Source organism: Leopardus geoffroyi, chromosome X, assembly GCF_018350155.1.
Source record: "Leopardus geoffroyi isolate Oge1 chromosome X, O.geoffroyi_Oge1_pat1.0, whole genome shotgun sequence".
Taxonomy (NCBI): domain Eukaryota; kingdom Metazoa; phylum Chordata; class Mammalia; order Carnivora; family Felidae; genus Leopardus; species Leopardus geoffroyi.
In genome coordinates, this window is record NC_059343.1 from 105,713,512 (window position 1) to 105,734,092 (window position 20,581).

Here is a 20,581-nt window from a genome sequence, read left to right on the forward strand (position 1 = left end):
AAAGACAGAGAGAGACAGAGTTCTTGTGGGGGAGGAACAGAGAGAGGGAGACACAGAACCGAAAGCAGGCTCCAGGCACCAAGCTGTCAGCCCGGAGCCTGATGCAGGATTTGAACTCACGAACCATGAGATCATGACCTGAGCCAAAGTGGGACACCCAACTGACTGAGCCACCTAGATGACCCTTAATTTCACTAATTATTAAGAAAATTCAAATCAAAGTCACAAAAAGATAATACTTCACACTCATTAGGATGTTTATATATGTATAAAGTAACAAGTGTTGGTGAAGATGTGTAGAAATTGGAACTCTTTGTGCATTGCTGGCAAGAATATAAAATGGTATAGTTGCTATGGAAAATAGGATAGTGTTCCTTAAAAAAAATATACAGAGTTACTACATGATCCAGCATTTTCATTTCTGGGTACATATACAAAATAATTGAATGCATGCCCTCAAAGATGTATTTGTTCACCCATGTTCATAGCAACATTATTTATGATAGCCAAATGATAGAAAAATCCAACTGTCCATCTGTGAATGAATTGGTAAACAAAATGTGGTATTACATACAATCCAGTATTATTCAGCCCTACAAAAGAAGGGCATTCTGTTATATAATACATCATGAAGGGACATTTAGGAAATTATCCTAAGTGAAATAAGTCAATCACAAAAAAGCAATATTGTATGATACCACTTGCATGATGTACACAAGAGAGTCAAATTCAAGAAACAAAGAAAAGCACTTGTCAGGGTTTGGGAAGTAGTAAGAAGACTCCCAGTTTTCTGAGTAGAGGGAAGTTATATACTTTTATATATAAGGAATTAAGAACAATTGGGACATGATCATTTCTCAATTTATATAAAATTGCCTTGCTTATATTTACATTTCCACATTATACAATGATTAAATTAGTGACCATTAGTTGTATCAAGCTGTTTTAAGTTTTATAGAATCTTTTTAACAAGTCTTCAATTAATTACTTGGATAGTGTTAAATAGTTTTTTTTGTATATACATTCATAAATAAATTTACTTTTTTGCACATACCATGCCTCTCAGTCATTCATGCAATTATTTTTTGACAACTGTAATCAAGGTCAGACACATAATAAGAACCTCAAAATATTGAACTTGAATCTAAAGCACTAAGTATCTCTTTTCTCTTTTACTTACAAAATATTATCACAAACTTAAGTAAAAAAACTCTGTTTTAGTATTTCAGTTAATGTTGAACAAGGCAGCCCAAGAATAATACTAAATCCATGAGAAGCATGATTCGTGTTCTGAAAAATATTCCTAAATCACAGTCAATGGAATCTAGTAATAGTAGTGTGTTTTCCTGTAGTCGGAATATTTCATTATGTAAAAAAATTGATCAAATATAAATATTTAGCAAATGTATTACTCTGCAAGTTTCCTGTCAATTTTACAGTATAGTATAAAACAAGCCATTACTGTTTCACATAAAATGTATCAACATGTGTTTCGTGTTTTCCAGAATACTGCTTGACTACCAAAAATGTGGTATGACTTGCAGGACACAGATAATTTTTAAATAAACTTTTTGAGGAAAATATTATTTCCTGAAAATCAAAATGCCTGGCTTAATGTGAAATTGTTCATTACAACATATGGAGGTTGAATATTTAACATCTATTGTTAAAACAAATGTTCTCAAGTTATATTTCTGTTAAGTTTCCAAATGAATAGGAAGAAATTGGGATGGGGGGAGGCAGTGGCATTCAGGAAGCAATTGTTCTGATGATGAGATAGACACAATTCAGGGAGTGAATTTTCAAAATAAAACTTGATTTTGCTTTGAAAATGTCAAAGTGAAGAAAAGCAATAGTTCTGGCCTTTATAATACATCAGAATATCAGCCTGGAATATATTTATAGTTCCTTCTTGTTATAGATAAAAAAATATTTTGCTCATTAGAAACTTACAGTAATCTTTGATTTTTTACATGCCAGTTCAGAAGAGTATCATTTTTTTCCCACTTTCTGGAAAGCTAATGTCTTTACACTCCAAAAGAAAATTTTAAAGGAGAATAGGAAGCTCCATACTTTCCTCCCTCCCATAGGGACACTGATATAACAAGACATAAAATAATTCCCCTTGTGAAAATCCAGAAACAAGTTAGGTGACTTCTGCACTACATCTTGTATCAAATCCTGCAGGAAAATTCATGATACTTACTTGCCATATACTGCCTCTTGCCACCTGTCACAGTAGGGTGCAATTGGAAGGGAATTCATTCCCAGCTCCTAGTTTTTTCTTGGGGAAGGACAAAGAAGACTGTACTGTATATACAATGTTGTGACTTCTCAGTGTTTTTTTTTTTTTTTTTCTGACAAAACTACTTCTGCTTTATCTGAATTTAAATGCTAAAAAGAAAGGGATCCAGATTGGGAGCCACTGAGATGAAAGATGAATGTATTAAGTAGCACATACATGCCAAAATCCCTCCATTCAGTTGAGCACAGAATGAATGGTGGAAAACTCCTAATTCCCAGCTTCTCTCTGGGGGAAAAGCATTGAAGTATGCATTCATATTCTTGTTTTTCATGGGGCTACCCAAAGAAGTGTTTCCTATCTCTTCTAATTTGGAGTGCTAACAGAAATCAGAATAATCTAGAAGCCAGGGGACCCCAGAGAACAAGTGACCTGGACAACTTATAGCTGATCCAGACAATTCACAATACCACAGACAAACAGCAGAGAGAGCAAGATATTATCAGCTCCTGAAAACAAAACAAAACAAAACAAAAAATTAACAAATCTTTGTAATTAATCTACATGCACAAATCCAAAGAAGACATATCCACAGAAAAATATATGAGAGGACCCCAGAATCTCTGGATGTGCTCATTGGTAAAGGTCTTTTCCTATATAAACTAATCTGTAAACCCTGTGAGAAGTGACTGTTTTTACAAATGTGTGGATTTCAACCCAAAGTTACAAGTCACATGAAGAAACAAGGAAACATGGCACAAAGGAAAAAAATACAGAAACCAAACCTCAAAAAATGGAAGTACATGAGTAACAACAACAACAAAAAATTGAAAATAACCATAATGAAGAGTTCAGAAAAATAACGTATGAATAAAATGAGAATATCAATAAAGAAACAAACACTATAAAGCCGACTCAAAGGGAAATTCTGGAGTTGAAGAATACAATAACAATTAAAAATCACACCAGCAGAGTTTAACAGCAGATTTAATCAAGTATAAGAGAATCAGCAACCTCAATGACAAGTCATTTGAAAGTATCCTGTCAGAGAATCAAAAGGAAAAGAGAACTAAAAAAAGTGAAGAAAATCTAAAGAACTAATGAAACACTATCAAATGAACCAACATATATATTATGTAAGTCCCAGAAGGAGAAGAGATATAGAGGCAAAAAAAAAAATTATTTGAAAAAATAATGGCACAAAACTTCCTAAATCTGGGGAAGGTGATTAACATCCAGACTCAACATGCCTAACAGACCCAACTAGGAAGAACCATGGAAGACCACACCCAGATACATTATACTCAGATTGTTAAAAGTCAATGACAGAATTTCAAAGCAATAAGAAAAAAATGATGCATCATATTTAAGAAAGACACCATAAAATCATTAATGAATTTCTCAGAAGAAAGAAAAAAATGTCAAAAAAGAGCACTACATCTGGCAAAATCATTGTTCAACAATGAAGGAGAGATAAAGTCTGTCACAGAAAAACAAAATTTGAAGGAGTCCATCACTGTTAGACTTACCTTATGAGAAACATTAAGGGGACTTTTCAAGTTAAAATGAAAGGACACAATAGAGCAACACAAAAACATATGAAAGAATAAAGCTTGTTTGGAGGAATTAGAATGGCAGAGCAGTAGGAGGACCCAAGGCTTGCCTGTCCTTCAAACACATCTAGATAAATATCAAATCATACTGAATAGCCAATAAATTGATTTGAGGACTGGCAGAAAGAACTACACAACTAGAGGGAGAGAAGCGATCACTTTATGGAAAATGAAAGGTGCAGATATGTGGTTTGTGGGAGAAATGGATCGCTTGCACTGCAGAGGTGAGGGAGGCCTGGTCACAGAAAAAGGCCAGAGAGAGAAGCACACAGACAATCACACAAGGAGAGCATTTTCTGAAAGCATTGACTGAAAAAGAGAGAAGGGCTGATTTTTGTGATTTTTTTGCAACCAGTGAGTCGCAAAGGCTGGAGTTTTAGAGGTCCATGGTGTGGCTGGTATAGAGTCCTCTGAGCACTGCAGTGCTCCTGTGGAGAAGGCAGGTAGGTAACCCAGGAGCAGAAAGCATGATCTGAAGATCGCCTAACATGCACTGGGAGACAATGTTCCCTCTTCTTGGAGTACATCTGAGAGGGGTGGCATTTCCTCTCAGGGACAAAAGACCCCTAAGGTGTCATTTCCCTCCATCTTCCCTCAGCTTAGGGGAAGCTTCTTCTCAGCTGCTGAGATGGGCTAACCTGGACACTAGCTGTTTAGTGTTCTTTGCTACAAATCCCATGCCTCTGCACTCTGGTGCAACTGACCTCTGAGTCAAACCTGCATGAATCCCAGCATTGCAAGACCCTCCCCCAGAAGACCAGTGCATGTATCCACCACACCAGGCCCCTAAAATTTGAAGTTTTAAAACTCAGCCAGCCTGGCTAGGATAGAGTCCAAAGTGCACTGCACCAAGCTGGCAAGCAACGCAGGCAAAGACAGTGTGAAAGCAGTGAACTAAAAATGCCTAGGATGCATGAGGGGAAACTATTCAATCTTCTAGGAGGGCTTCCCTGACAGCAGCAAACTCAAGCCCTCCTCTGCAAGGACAAAGAAGCTGGCTAGCACCATTTACTTTTCCTATTCCTCAGCATAAACCAACTTCAGTAAATAGCAGAGCTTCAAAACTGGATGCCTATCCTACTTACACCAAGTCTGGCTCCCTGGTTCTCTGCAGGTACTGCTTTTCTGAGGCAAGTGTGCCTAAGAACCAGTGCAGTGGGCTTTTCTCCCAGGAGAACAGCACAAACCCTTATACACACCAAATCTACTGACCATATAGTTCTGCAAAGCTTGAGTTCTAGTGGAAATAGCATCAGGTCTCATTTAATAAGCAAAACAGAGCACAGTTAATTAAAACTCACTACACTCTGGGAGTACCTGGGTGACTCAGTCGGTTAAGCGACTGACTTCAGCTCAGGTCATGATCTCATGGTCCATGAGTTCAAACCCCAATTCGGACTCTGTGCTGACAACTCAGAGCCTGGAGCGTACTTCAGATTCTGTGTCTCCCTCCTCTCTCTCTGCCCCGTCCCCTGCTTGTGCTCTGCTGTCTCTCACAAAAACAAACAAACAAACAAACTCACTGCACTCTGGCCAAGGTCCAAACACCTCCCACGTCAAGGAAGGAGAAAGTCTGCAAAGGACAGACTTGAGGGATAACACAGCTGCAGAGTGCAAGCAGCATACACCAGAGACATGTACTGAAGCACCAGGCCCTGGGCAGTATATGACATATTTTACATAATGCCATTAGTCTCAAGGGCAGGAAATATAACAGGCTTTCCTAACACAGAGAAGAAGAGAGAGACCTAGACCAAATGCCAAGATGGAGGAATTCATTCCAAAAGAAAGAACAAGAAAAGGTCTTGGCCAAGGATCTAATCAAAAAAGATATAAGCAATATGCCTGATCCAGAATTTAAAGCAAAAAATTAAGGATACTAGTTGGGCTTGAGAAAAGCTTAGAAGACATCAGGTATACACTTACAGCAGAGATAAAAGAACTTAAAACCAATCCGGTCAAAATGAAAATTCAATAAGATATTCAAAACCACATGGGGGTAGGAGCCAAGATGGCAGAACAGCATGGAAGTTTTTTTTTGTGTGTGTCTCACATCCATGAAATGCAGCCAGACCAACATTAAACCATTCTCCACACCTTAGAAAACTTATCTTAGGATTAACACAACAATCTGCACAGCCCAAACTACAGAATTCAGTAGTTACGTGGCACGGAGAGGTGATCTGGGGGAGAGAGAAGCTGTGGAGAGCAGGAAGCCATTTTGCATGCAGAGAGAACAGAGACAGAGGGGTAGGGAGAGAATATGGGAAAAGCAATCCCCCAAAATCAGCTGGAGAAAAAGTGGAAAAGTGGAAACAGTCGTAAGGAATGAACTAAAAACAGAGAAAGGAGAAAGGAGAGGGTTTAAATTCCATTAAGACTCTATAAACAGGGAGAGTGCAGAGTCTATAACTCTGTGGCTCAATACCTGGTTCTGCTCTGGAGCTAAGGGCGAATCCCCAGGAGTAGAATGAAGTCCTGGGGTCTTTGGGCCACACTGGGACAGCCACTTCCCCTGCTGAGAAGACACCTGGTAGAGGCTGTGTGACTCTACCAAAGGCAAAGGCCCCAGTGGACCCAGGAGAGAGAACAACCACATTCACTGGTGGTGGAACAAGGTCGCTGGGGGTGAAGCTTGGTGCCAGATGCATGTTGTGATTTGTCATAATCCCTGAAACACTGCTGCTACACGATTGTGTGAATGTTTTCTGGGGCGGACTGGCACCCAGCTGCAGTATCTGGGCATTGGCAGCAGCATGGTCCCATGAATGTTCCTGGGTGCAGCCAGCACCTGACCATTGCTCGGTGAGATCCTCCTACAAAGGGGCAGAATGGGTCAAAGCCTAAGTCCCTCAGAAGTATGGAGTCAGGAAACAGCCACATCTGAGATAAAACTCAGGAGGGAGGTGCTACCTGGGGCTTGTTCAAGAACAGTGTAAAAGCAGGGAGTAGACAGAAGCCAAAGACAAAGGACGGATGCACAATTTTTGATAGGGGAGAACAGAGTTCCTATACTAGAGACTGGGTAACTGCATGATGCCATTTTCACCACTCACGCACATGCGCACACAGACCTACAAGCGCCACAACAATCCACTCCAGTAAGATAAGCAGCACCTTCTAGTGGAGAAAGGAGCTATTACACTAAGCCCAGCACAACTGTGCAAACCTCGCTCTTCAGGAACACAAGTCTCTCCATCTGCTTAGGTTATAGACTATAAAAACACTTGATACTTTGACTTCTAGGGGAAAACAAAGTAATTTCAGTCGTATTTCAGTCTGTTCACTGGTCCATCTCTTCAATTTTTTTCTTTTTTCTTTTTTCTCTTTTTCATTTCTTTTCTTTTCCTTGAATACAGAAAGAGAAAAAATCATTTTTATTTTCAATTTTTATTAAAAATGTTTTTCTTAATTTTTTCTACTATATTTTCTACTTTTGTGTAAAGTTTTTCAAATTCTATTTTACTTCCATAATTTCATTTTATTCTACTTCAGTGTATTCATTTTTTTCAAACCTTCAAATGATTTCCTTTTTTTTTTGGTTCCCCTTTGTTCTCTAACCTGTAAAGCCACTTTCAACACCCAGGCCAAAACACACCTAGAATCTAGCGTCATTTATTTGATTTTTTTGTGTGTGTTTCTTTTTAATTTTTTAATTTTAATTTTTTTATTTTAATTATTTACCTCATTAAATCCTTTTCTACCTTCAAAATGATGAAATGAAGGAATTCACCCCAAAAGAAAGAGCAGGAAGAAACAAAAGCCAGGGACTTAACCAACACATGTACAAGCAAGATGTCTGCATCAGAATTTAGAACCACGATAATAAGAATGTTAGCTGGAGTCAAAAATAGATTAGAATCCCTTTCTGCAGAGATAAAAGAAGTAAAAGCTAGTCAGGATGAAATAAAAATGCTACAACCCAGCTGCAATCTCAAATGGATGCCACAGCAGCAAGGATGTATGAGGTAGAACAGAGAATCAGTGATATAGAGGACAAACTTATGGAGAATAATGAAGCAGAAAAAAGAGGGAGATAAAGGCAAAAGAGCATGATTTAAGAATTAAAGAAATCAGTGACTCATTAAAAAGGAACAACATCAGAATCATAAGGGTCCCAAAAGAAGAAGAGAGAGAAATAGGGGTAGAAGGGTTATGTGAGCAAATCACAGAGGAAAACTTTCCTAACCTGGGTAAAGACACAGACATCAAAGTCCAGAAAGCACAGAGGACGCCCATGAGATTCAACAAAAAACGACCATCAACAAGGCATATGATAGTCAAATTCACAAAATACTTGGGCAAGGAAAGAAACATAAATGCAGCAAAGGAAAAAAAAGTCCTACCTAGAAGGAGAGACAGATCAGGTTTGCTGCAGACCTATCCACAGAAACTTGGCAGGCCAGAAAGGAGTGGCAGGATATATTCAGTGTGCTGAATCAGAAAAATATGAAGCCAAGAATTCTTTATCCAGCAAGGCACTCATTCAAAATAGAAGGAGAGATAAAAGGTCCCCCAGACAAACAAAAATTAAAGGAGTTTGTGACCAAAAACCAGCCCTGCAAAATATTTTAAGGGGGAATCTTTGGGGGGAGAAAAGATGAAAGAAAGAAAGAAAGAAAGAAAGAAAGAAAGAAAGAAAGAAAGAAAGACTAAAAGTAACAAATACTAGAAAGGACCAGAGAATACCACCAGAAACTACAACTCTACAAGCAACAAAATGGCAATAAATTCATGTAAGTCAGTACTCACTCTACATGTCAGTGGACTAAATGCTCCAATCAAAAGATGTAGGGTAACAGAAAGTATAAGAAAAAAAGATCCATCTATATGCTGTTTACAAGAGACCCATTTTAGACTGAAAGTCACCTTCAGATTGAACGTAAGGGGATGGAGAACCATCTATCATGCTAATACTCAACAAAAGAAAGCCAGAGTAACCATACTTATATCATAAAATCTAGACTTTAAAAAAAAGGACTGTATCAAGAGATGAAGAAGGGCATTATATCATAATTAAGAGGTCTATCCGCCAAGAAGACCTAATAATTGTACACATTTGTGCTCCAAATGTGATGGAACTCGAATATATAAATCAATTAATCACAAACATAAAGAAACCCATTGATAATAATACCACAATAGTAGTGGACATCAACACCCCACTCACAGCAGTGAACAGATCATCTAATCAAAAAATCAACAAGGAAACAATGGCTTTGAATGACACACTGGACCAGATGGACTTAACAGATATATTCAGAGCATTTCATCCTAAAGCAACAGAATATACATTCTTCTCCAGTGCACATGGAACATTCTCCAGAATAGACCACATACTGGGACACAAATCAGCTCTCAACAAATACAAAAAGAATGAGATAATAACATGCATAATTTCAGACCACAACACCATGAAACTCAAAATGAACCACATGAAAAAATTTGCAAAGGTAACAAATACTTGGAGACTAAAGAACATCCTTCCAAAGAAGGAATGGGCTAACCAAGAAGTTAAAGAGGAAATTGAAAAGTTCATGGAAGCCTATGAAAATGATAACGCCACCACCCAAATCCTCTGGGATCCAGGAAAGGAGGTCATAAGGGAAAACTATATAACAATCCAGGCCTTCCTAAAGAAGGGAGAAAGATTTCAGATATACAACTTAACCTTACACATTTAAGGAGCTGAAAAAAGTGCTCGCTTCGGCAGCACATATACTAAAATAAGGAGCTGAAAAAAGAACAGCAAATAAAACCCCAAACCCGCAGAAGACAGGAAATAATAAAGATTAGAGCAGAAATTAATGCTAGCAAAACAAAAACAAACCAAACAAACAAACAACAACAACAAAAAAAAAAAAGTAGAAAAAAATCAATGAAACCAGAAGCTGGTCCTTTGAAAGAATTAACAAAATTGATAAACCACTAGCCAGTTTAATCAAATAGAAAAAGGAAAAGAACCAAATAAATAAAATCAAGAATGGAAGAGGAGAGATCACAACCAATACAGCAGATATAAAAGCATTAATAAGAGAATATTATGAGAAATTATATGTCAATAAAATGGGCAATCTGGAATAAATGGACGTTTTCCTAGAAACATACACACTACCAAAACTTAGAAAGAAATAGAAAATTTGAACAGACCCATAACCAGTAAGGAAATCGAATTAGTAATCAACAATCTGCCAAAAAACAAGAATCCAGGGCCAGATGGCTATCCAGGGGAATCTACCAAACATTTAAGGAAGGGTTAACACCTATTCTGTTGAAGCTGTTCCAAAAATCAGAAATGGAAGGAAAACTTACAAACTCTATAAAGCCAGAATTACCTTGATTCCAAAACCAGATAGAGACCCCATTAAAAAGGAGAACTATAGGGGCGCCTGGGTGGCACAGTCAGTTAAGCGTCTGACTTCAGCCAGGTCACGATCTCGCTGTCCGTGAGTTCGAGCCCCGCGTCTGGCTCTGGGCTGATGGCTCAGAGCCTGGAGCCTGTTTCTGATTCTGTGTCTCCCTCTCTCTCTGCCCCTCCCCCATTCATGTTCTGTCTCTCTCTGTCCCAAAAATAAAATAAATGTTGAAAAAAAAAAAAGGAGAACTATAGACCAATTTCCCGATGAACATGGATGCAAAAATCCTCAACAAGATATTAGTGAACCGGATCCAACAATACATTAAAAAAATTATTCACCATGACCAAGGGGGATTTATACCTGGGATGCAGGGCTGGTTCAATATTCATGAAACAATCAATGTGATCCATCACATGAAGAAAAGACAAGAACCATATAATCCTCAATAGATGCAGAGAAGTCATTTGACAAAATACAGCATCCTTTCTTGAAAAAAACTCTCAGGAAAGTTGGGATAGAAGGATCAAACCTCGTGATCATAAAAGCCATATATGAAAGACCCAACTCTAATATCATCCTCAATGGGGAAAAACTGGCGGGTTTCCCCCTAAGGTCAGGAACTAGACAGGGATGTTTGCTCTCAACAATGTTATTCAACAGTATTGGAAGTCTTAGCCTCAGCAATCTGACAACACAAAAATATAAAAGACATCCAAATGGGCCAGGAGGAGGTCAAACCTTCACTCTTCACAGATGACATGATAATCTACAAGGAAAACCCAAAAGATTCCACCAAAAAACTGCTAGAACTGATTCATGAATTCAGCAAATTTCAAAATATAAAATCAATGCACAGAAATCTGTTGCATTCCTATACAGCAATAATGAAGCAACAGAAAGGGAAATCAAGGAATAAATCCCATTTATAATTTCACTAAAAAACATAAAATGCCTAGGAATGAATCTAACCAAAGAGGTGAAAAATCTATACACTGAAAACTATAAAAAGCTCATGAAAGAAATTGAAGACACAAAAAAATGGAAAAAATATTCCATGCATCTGTATATGATGAACAAATATTGTTTTAATGTCATTACTATCTAAAGCAATCTACATATTCAATGCAATCTCTATCAAAATAACACTACATTCTTCACAGAGATAGAAAAAATAATCCTAAAATTTGTATAGAACCAGAAAAGACCCTGAATAGCAAAAGCAATCTAGAAAAATAAAACCAAAGCAGAAGGCATCACAATCCTGGAGTTTAAGCTGTAATACAAAGCTGTAATCATCAAGAAAGTATGGTACTGGCACAAAAACAGACCCTCAGATCAATGGAACAGAATAAAGAACCCAAAAATGGAGCCACAAACATATGGCCAACTAATCTTTGACAAAGCAGGAAAGAATATCCAATGGAATAAACACAGTCTCTTCAGCAAGTGGTGATGGCAAAACTGGACAGCAACATGCAGAAAAATGAACATGGACCATTTTCTGGCACCATACACACACACACAAAAAAACTCAAAATGGATGAAAGACATCAATGTAAGACCGGAAGCCATCAAAACCCTCCAGGAGAAAGCAGGCAAAAAACTCTTTGAGCTTGGCTGTAGCAACTTCTTACTCAACACATCTCTGGACGCAAGGGAAACAAAAGCAAAATGAATTGGTGGGACCTCATCAAAATAAACAGCTTCTGCACAGTGAAATAAACAATCAGCAAAACTAAAAAGCTACCAAATTCTGGGAGAGGAAGATGGTGGCGTAGGAGGATGCTGGGCTCACTGCATCCTGCGGATCACTTAGATTCCACCCACACCTGCCTAAATAACCCAGAAAACCACCAGAAGACTAGCAGAACGGATTCTCCAGAGCCAAGCATAGTCGAGAGGCCCACGGAAGAGTGTAGGAAGGGCGGAGAGGCGGCGCACACTACACAGACTGGCGGGAGGGAGCCGGGGCAGAGGGGCAGCCTGCTGGCAAAGCAGAGCCCCCGAGTCTGCTTGCAAAAGTGGAAGGGCCTGACAGAGTGTGTTCTGGCAGCAAGCAGGACTGAACATCTGGAAGGTTATAAGTTAACAGCTGTGATCGGAGAGCAGTAGGGCTGGAGGACAACAGGAGGGAGAGTTGTAGAGCCCCAGAGGACAGAGCCCAGCGTGGCAGGGAACAAAGGTGCTCGCCAATGCCATCTCCCTGGCCCATCCCTCAGCCAAAATCCCAAAGGGAACCAGTTCCTGTCAGGGAACTTGCTTGCACCTCGCAAACAACCAACAATGTGCTTCTGCAGATCCATCCGTCCGGTGGCAGGTCTGACTCCCTCCAGGTGCCACAGGGCCCCTCCCAAAGGGGATCATGAAGGAAAAGCGAGCTGAGCCTGCCCCTCACGCCCCTGTGCACCTTGCTGATCCACCCCAGCTAATACGCCAGATCCCCAGCACCACAAGCCTGGCAAAGTGCAAGTAACCCAGACGAGCCACGCCACCCCACAGTGAGTCCCGCCCCTAGGAGAGGGGAAGAGAAGGCACACACCAGTCTGTGGCCCCAGCGGTGGGCTGGGGGCAGACATCAGGTCTGACTGTAGCCCCGCCCACCAATGCAAGTTATTCAAGACAGCACAGGAGAAGTGCCCTGCAGTTCCTCACCACTCCAGGGACTATCCAAAATGACGAAATGGAAGAACTCCCTTCAAAAAAACCTTCAGGAAATAACAGCTAATGAACTGATCAAAAATGATTTAAACAATATAACAGAAAGTTAATTTAGAATAATAGTCATGAAATTAATCACTGGGCTTGAAAACAGTATGGAGGACAGCAGAGAATCTATTGCTACAGAGATCAAGGGACTAAGGAACAGTCAAGAGGAGCAAAAAATGCTATTATTGAGCTGCAAAATAAAATGGAGATTACCACAGCTCAGATTGAAGAGGCAGAGGAGAGAATAGGTGAACTAGAAGATAAAATTATGGAAAAAGAAGAAGCTGAGAAAAAGAGAGATAAAAAAATCCAGGAGTATGAGGAGAAAATTAGAGAATTAAGTGATGCACTAAAGAGAAATAATCTACATATAATTGCTATTCCAGAGCAGGAAGAGAGAGGGAAAGGTGCTGAAGGTGTACTTGAAGAAATAATAGCTGAGAACTTCCCTGATCTGGGAAAGGAAAAAAGCATTGAAATCCAAGTGGCACAGAGAACTCCCTTCAGATGTAACTTGAATCAATCTTCTGCATGACATATCATAGTGAAACTGGCAAAATACAAGGATAAAGAGACAATTCTGAAAGCACCTAGGGATAAACGTGCTCTAACATATAAAGGGAGACTGATAAGACTAGTGACGGATCTCTCTACTGAAACTTGGCAGGCCAGAAAGGAATGGCAGGAAATCTTCAATGTGATGAACAGAAAAAATATGCGGCCGAGAATCCTCTATCCAGCAAATCTGTCATTTAGAATAGAAGGAGAGATAAAGGTCTTCCCCCCAAAAAACTGAAGGAATTCAACACCACTAACCAGCCCTTCAAGAGATCCTAAGGGGGATCCTGTGAGACAAAGTACCAGAGACATCGCTACAAGTATAAAACATACAGACACCACAATGACTCTAAACCCATATCTTTCTATAATAACACTGAATGCAAATGGACTAAATGCGCCAACCAAAAGTCATAGCGTCTCAGAATGGATAAAAAAAAACAAGACCGACCTGTTTTCTGTCTACAAGAGACTCATTTTAGACTGAGGACACTTTGAGATTGAAAGTGAGGGGATGGAGAACTATTTATCATGCTACTGAAAGGCAAAAGAAAGCTGGAGTAGCCATACTTATATCAGACAAACTAGACTTTAAATTAAAGGCTGTAACAAGAGATGAAGAAGGGCATTATATAATAATCACAGGGTCTATCCATCAGGAAGAGCTAACATTTATAAATGTCTATGCACCAAATACAGAAGCCCCCAAATATATAAAACAATTACTCACAAACATAAGCAACCTTATTGACCAGAATGTGGTAATTCCAGGGGACTTTAATGCCCAACTTACAACAATGGATAGATCATCTAGACACATGATAAATAAAGAAACAAGGGCACTGAATGACACATTGGATCACATAGACTTGACAGATATATTTAGAACTCTGCATCCCAAAGCAACAAAATATACTTTCTTCTCGAGTGCACATGGAACATTCTCCAAGATAGATCACATACTGGGTCACAAAAGAGCCCTTCATAAGTATATAAGAATTTAGATCATAACATGCATACTTTTGGACCACAATGCTATGAAGTTTGAAATCAACCACAGAAAAAAGTCTGGAAAACCTCCAAAAGGAAGGAAAATACATTGCAACCCAGACTCTCCAAAGCCAGCAGAAGAAGAGAAATAATAAAGATCAGAGCAGAAATAAACAATATAGAATCTAAAAAAAACTGTAGACCAGATCAATAAAACCAAGAGTTGATTTGTTTTTAAAAATAAACAAAATTGATAAACCTCTAGCCAGGCTTCTCAAAAAGAAAAAGGAGATGACTCAAATAGAAAAAGTCATGAATGAAAATGGAATTATTACAACCAATCCCTCAGAAATACAAGCAACCAGCAAGGAATACTATGAAAAATTATATGCCAACAAACTGGACAACCTGGAAGAAATGGAAAAATTCCTAAACACCCACACACTTCCAAAACCCAAACAGGAAGAAATAGAAAGCTTTAACAGACCCATAACCAGTGAAGAAATTGAATCAGTTATCAAAAATCTCCCAAGAAATAAGAGTCCAGGACCAGATGGCTTCCCAGGGGAGTTCTATCAGACATTTAAATCAGAGAAAATACCTTTCCTTCCCAAGCTATTCCAAAAAAACAGAAAGGGAAGGAAAACTTCCAGACTCATTCTATGAAGCCAGTATTACCTTGATTCCTAAACCAGACAGAGACCCAGTAAAAAAAGAGAACTACAGGCCAATATCCCTGATGAATATGGATGCAAAAATTCTCAATAAGATACTAGCAAATCGAATTCAACACCTTATAAAAAGAATTATTCACCATGATCAAGTGGGATTCATTCCTGGGATGTAGGGCTGGTTCAACATTCACAAATCAGTCAACGTGATACATCACAGTAATAAAAGAAAAAATAAGAACCATATGATCCTGTCAATCAATGCAGAAAAAGCATTTGACAAAATTTAGCATCCTTTCTTAATAAAAACCCTCGAGAAAGTAGGGATAGAAGGAACATACTTAAACATCATAAAAGCCATTTATGAAAAGCCCACAGCTAACATCATCCTCAATGGGGAAAAACTGAGAGCTTTCTCCCTGAGATCAGGAACACAACAGGTATGTCCATTCTCACTGCTGTTCTTTAACATAGTTTTGGAAGTGCTAGCATCAGCACTCAGACAACAAAAGGAAATCAAAAGCATCAACATTGGCAAAGATGAAGTCAAGCTTTCACTTTTTGCAGATGGCATGATATTATACATGGGAAATCCGATAGACTCCACCAAAAGTCTGCTAGAACTGATATATGAATTCAGCAAAGTTGCAGGATACAAAATCAATGTACAGAAATCAGTTGCATTCTTATACACTAATAATGAAGCTACAGAAAGACAAATAAAGAAACTGATCCCATTCACAATTGCACCAAGAAGCATAAAATACCTAGGAATAAATCTAACCAAAGATGTAAAAGATCTGTATGCTGAAAACTATAGAAAGCTTATGAAGGTAGTTGAAGAAGATATAAAGAAATGGAAAAATATTCCGTGCTCATGAGGTGGAAGAATAAATATTGTTAAAATGTCAATACTACCCATAGCTATCTACACATTCAATGGTATTCCAATCAAAATTGCACCAGCATTCTTCTCAAAGCTAGAACAAGCAATCCTAAAATTCATATGGAACCACAAAAGGCCCCGAATAGCCAAAGTAATTTTGAAGAGGAAGACCAAAGCAGGAGGCATCCCAATCCCAGACTTTAGCCTCTACTGCAAAGCTGTAGTCATCAAGACAGCATGGTATTGGCACAAAAACAGACACATAGACCAGTGGAATAGAATAGAAACCCCAGAACTAGACCCACAAACGTCTGACCAACTAATCTTTGACAAAGCAGGAAAGAACATCCAATGGAAAAAAGACAGTCTCTTTAACAAATGGTGCTGGGAGAACTGGACAGTAACAAGCAGAAGAATGAAACTAGACCACTTTCTCACACCATTCACAAAAATAAACTCAAAATGGATAAAGGACCTGAATGTGAGACAGAAAACCATCAAAACCCTAGAGGAGAAAGCAGGAAAAATCTCTCTGACCTCAGCCACAGCAATTTCTTACTTGACATATCCCCAAAGGCAATGGAATTAAAAGCAAAAATGAACTCTTGGGACCTTATGAAGATAAAAAGCTTCTGCACAGCAAAGGAAACCACCAACAAAACTAAAAGGCAACCAACAGAATGGGAAAAGATATTTGCAAATGACATATCAGACAAAGGGCTAGTATCCAAAATCTATAAAAAGCTCACCAAACTCCACACCCGAAAAACAAATAATCCAGTGAAGAAATGGGCAGAAAACATGAATAGACACTTCTCTTAAGAAGACACCCAGATGGCCAACAGGCACATGAAAAGATGCTCAACATCGTTCCTCATCAGGAAAATACAAATCAAAACCACACTCAGATATCACCTCACGTCAGTCAGAGTGGCCAAAATGAACAAATCAGGAGACTATAGATGCTGGAGAGGATGTGGAGAAACGGGAACCCTCTTGCACTGTTGGTGGGAATGCAAATTGGTGCAGCCGCTCTGGAAAGCAGTGTGGAGGTTCCTCAGAAAATTAAAAACAGATCTACCCTATGACTCAGCAGTAGCACTGCTAGGAATTTACCCAAGGGATACAGGAGTACTGATGCATAGGGGCACTTGTAACCCAATGTTTATAGCAGCACTCTCAACAATAGCCAAATTGTGGAAAGATCCTAAATGTCCATCATGTGATGAATGGATGAAGAAATTGTGGTTCATATACACAATGGAATACTACGTGGCAATGAGAAAGAATGAAATATGGCCCTTTGTAGCAACGTGGATGGAACTGGAGAGTGTGATACTAAGTGAAATAAGCCATACGGAGAAAAACAGATACCATATGTTTTCACTCTTATGTGGATCCTGAGAAACTTAACAGAAACCCATGGGGGAGTGGAAGGGAAAAAAAGAGGTTAGAGAGGGAGAGAGCCAAAGCATAAGAGACTCTTAAAAACCGAGAACAAACTGAGGGTTGCTTGGGGGTAGGAGGGAGGGTAGGGTAGGTGATGTGTATTGAAGAGGGCATCTTTTGGGATGAGCACTGGGTGTTGTATGGAAACCAATTTGACAATAATTTTCATACATTAAAAAAAAATTTAAAAATGAAAGCCAATAATAACATAAAAAAAATTAAAAGGCTACCGACAGAATGGGACAAGATATTTCCAAACGACATATCAGATAAAAGGTTAGTATACAAAATCTATAAAGAACTTATCAAACTCAACACCCAAGAAACAAATAATCCAGTGACAAAATGGGCAAAGACATGAAGAGACAGTTCTTGAAGGAAGACATCCAGATGGCCAACTGACACATGAAAAAATGCTCCACATCACTCATCATCAGGGAAATACAAATCAAACTCCAATGAGATATCACCTTATACCTGTCAGAATGGTTAACATTAACAACTCAGGCAACAACACATGTTGGCAAGGATGTGGAGAAAGAGGATCTCTCTTGCATTTTTGTTGGGATTGCAAGCTGGTGCAGCCACTCTGGAAAACAGTATGGTGGTTCCTCAAAAAATTAAAAATAGAACTATCCTATGACCCAGCAATTGCACTAGTAGGTATTTATCCAAGGGATATAGGTATGTTTTCTTGAAGGGGCACATGTACCACAATGTTTATACCAGAACTATCAACAATAGCCAAAGTATGGAAAGAGCCCAAATGTCCATCGATGGATGAATGGATAAAGAAGATATGGTATATATATATATATATATGTATATATATATATATATATATATATATACACACACACACACATATATATATATATATATATATATATATATATATATACACAATGGAGTATTACTTGGCAATCAACAAGAATTAAATCTTGCCATTTGCAACTACATGGATGGAATTATAGGATATATGCTAAACGAAATTTGTCAGTCAGGGAAAGACAAATATCATATGATTTCACTCATATGAGGACCCTAAGATATAACACAGATGACCATAAGGGAAGGGAAGCAAAAATAATATAAAAAAAAGAGGGGGACAAAACATAAGAGACTCTTAAATATGGAGAAAAAACAGAGGGTTACTGGAGGGGTTGTCAGAGGGTGGATGGGCCAAATGGGTAAGGGGCATTAAGGAATATAATCCTGAAATCATTGTTGCACTATATGCTAATTTGTATGTAATTAGAATTAAATTAAAAAAAACACACCTGGATGTAATTACCACAAGGATGGAAGAAGAAAAGTAACAAGTAAGTGATGTAGGACATAGAACTATGGAAAATAATGAAGCTGAACAAAAGAGGGAAAAATTTTAGACCATGAAAGTAGGGCAGTTCTCCAAGAGAGTTGGAGAACTCATTTACTCCATCAATCATAATTACATTCATACCATAGGAGTATCCCAGAAGAAGAAGAGAAAAGGGGTCACAGGTTTATTTCAGCAAATTATACCTAAAAAAATTCCCTAATCTAGGGAAGGAAACAGACATCCAAATCTAGCAGGCACAAAGAACTCCCATCAAAATCAACAAAAGCACGCCAACACCAACATGCATCATAGTTAAATCTGCAAAATATAGAGATGGAGAAAAATTACTTAAAGTAGTGAGGCAAAAGAAGTCCCTAACTTAAAGGGAAGACAATTAAGGTTAGCAGCAGACCTATCCACAAACATTTGTCAGGCCAGAAGGAAGTGGCATGATATGTTCAATGTGCTGAATGGGGAAAACATGCAGACCAAAGCACTCTATACAGAAAGGTTATCATTCAAAATAGAAGGAGAAGGATGCTTTGTTAACCAAGTCACAAGCCCATAAGGCTGCATGTCTCTCAGAAAGTTCTTTTTTCTTTAAATACCTCTACATAAACCCAAATTAATTATCCTGAAACATCATTTTTATCATTTTGTTCCCTTGTCGATAGCCTACTGAATTTTTCCTGCCACAAAAAGTTCAATCTATGATGCCACTGTCTGGATGGAAGATGGCAGCATAGGATGCTGGGCTAACCTCGTCCTGTGCTGATTGCTTAGATTCCATCCACATTACCTTAAATAACCCAGAAAGCAGCTATAAGACTAGCAAAGTGGACTCTCCGGAGCCAAACTTAGACAAGAGGCCCATGGAAGAGGGTAGGAAAGGCCGAGAGGAGGTCCGTGCTACACGGACCGGCAGGAGGGAGCTGGGGTGTTGGAGGGGCAGCCTGCCTGGTAAGGCAGAGGCCCCAAAGTCTGGCTTGCAAAAGTGGAGGGGCCGGACTCTGTGAGTTCTGAAAGCCAGCAGGACTTAACATCTGGAATGTTAAAAGTCAACAGCTGTGCTCTAGGAGAGCTGGGATGGCAAGAGGACGCCGGAAGGGAGAGTTGTTGAGCCCCACAAGACAGAGCTCAGCTCAGTGCAGGAAAAAGGTGCTGGCAAGCACCATTTTCCTCTCCCATCCCCCAGCCAAAATTCCAAAGGGAACCAGTTCCTGACACCGAACTTGCTTGCATTGCACAAACGCTCAATGCTGTGCTTCTGCGGATCCATTCCTCCGACAGGCCTGCCTCCCTCCCGGTGCTGCAGGTCCCCTCCCGCAGGGGACCACCAACACAAAGTTAGCTATTCCTGCCCCTCCCTCCCCTGGGCACCTTGTGGATCCATCCCATTTAAAATGCCCTTGGTGAGATCCCATTGAAGCAGCACCACAAGCCTGGCAGAGTGCAAGTAGCCAAGACAGGGGCCACACCACTCCACAGTGAGTCCTGCCCTTGGAGAGGGGAAGATAAGGTACACACCAGTATGACTGTGGCTCCAGTGGTAAACTGGGGGCAGACATCTGGTCTGACTATGGCTCTGCCCACAAACACAAGTTTCTCTGGACAGAACAGGGGAAATGCCCTGCAGTTTGGAGCTACCACAGGGACTACCCAAAATGGGGAAATGGAAGAATTCTCCTCAAAAGAAACTCCAGGAAGCAGCAACATCTAACGAATTGATTAAAAACAGATTTAAACAATACAATGGAACAAGAATTTAGAATAATAGTCATAAAAT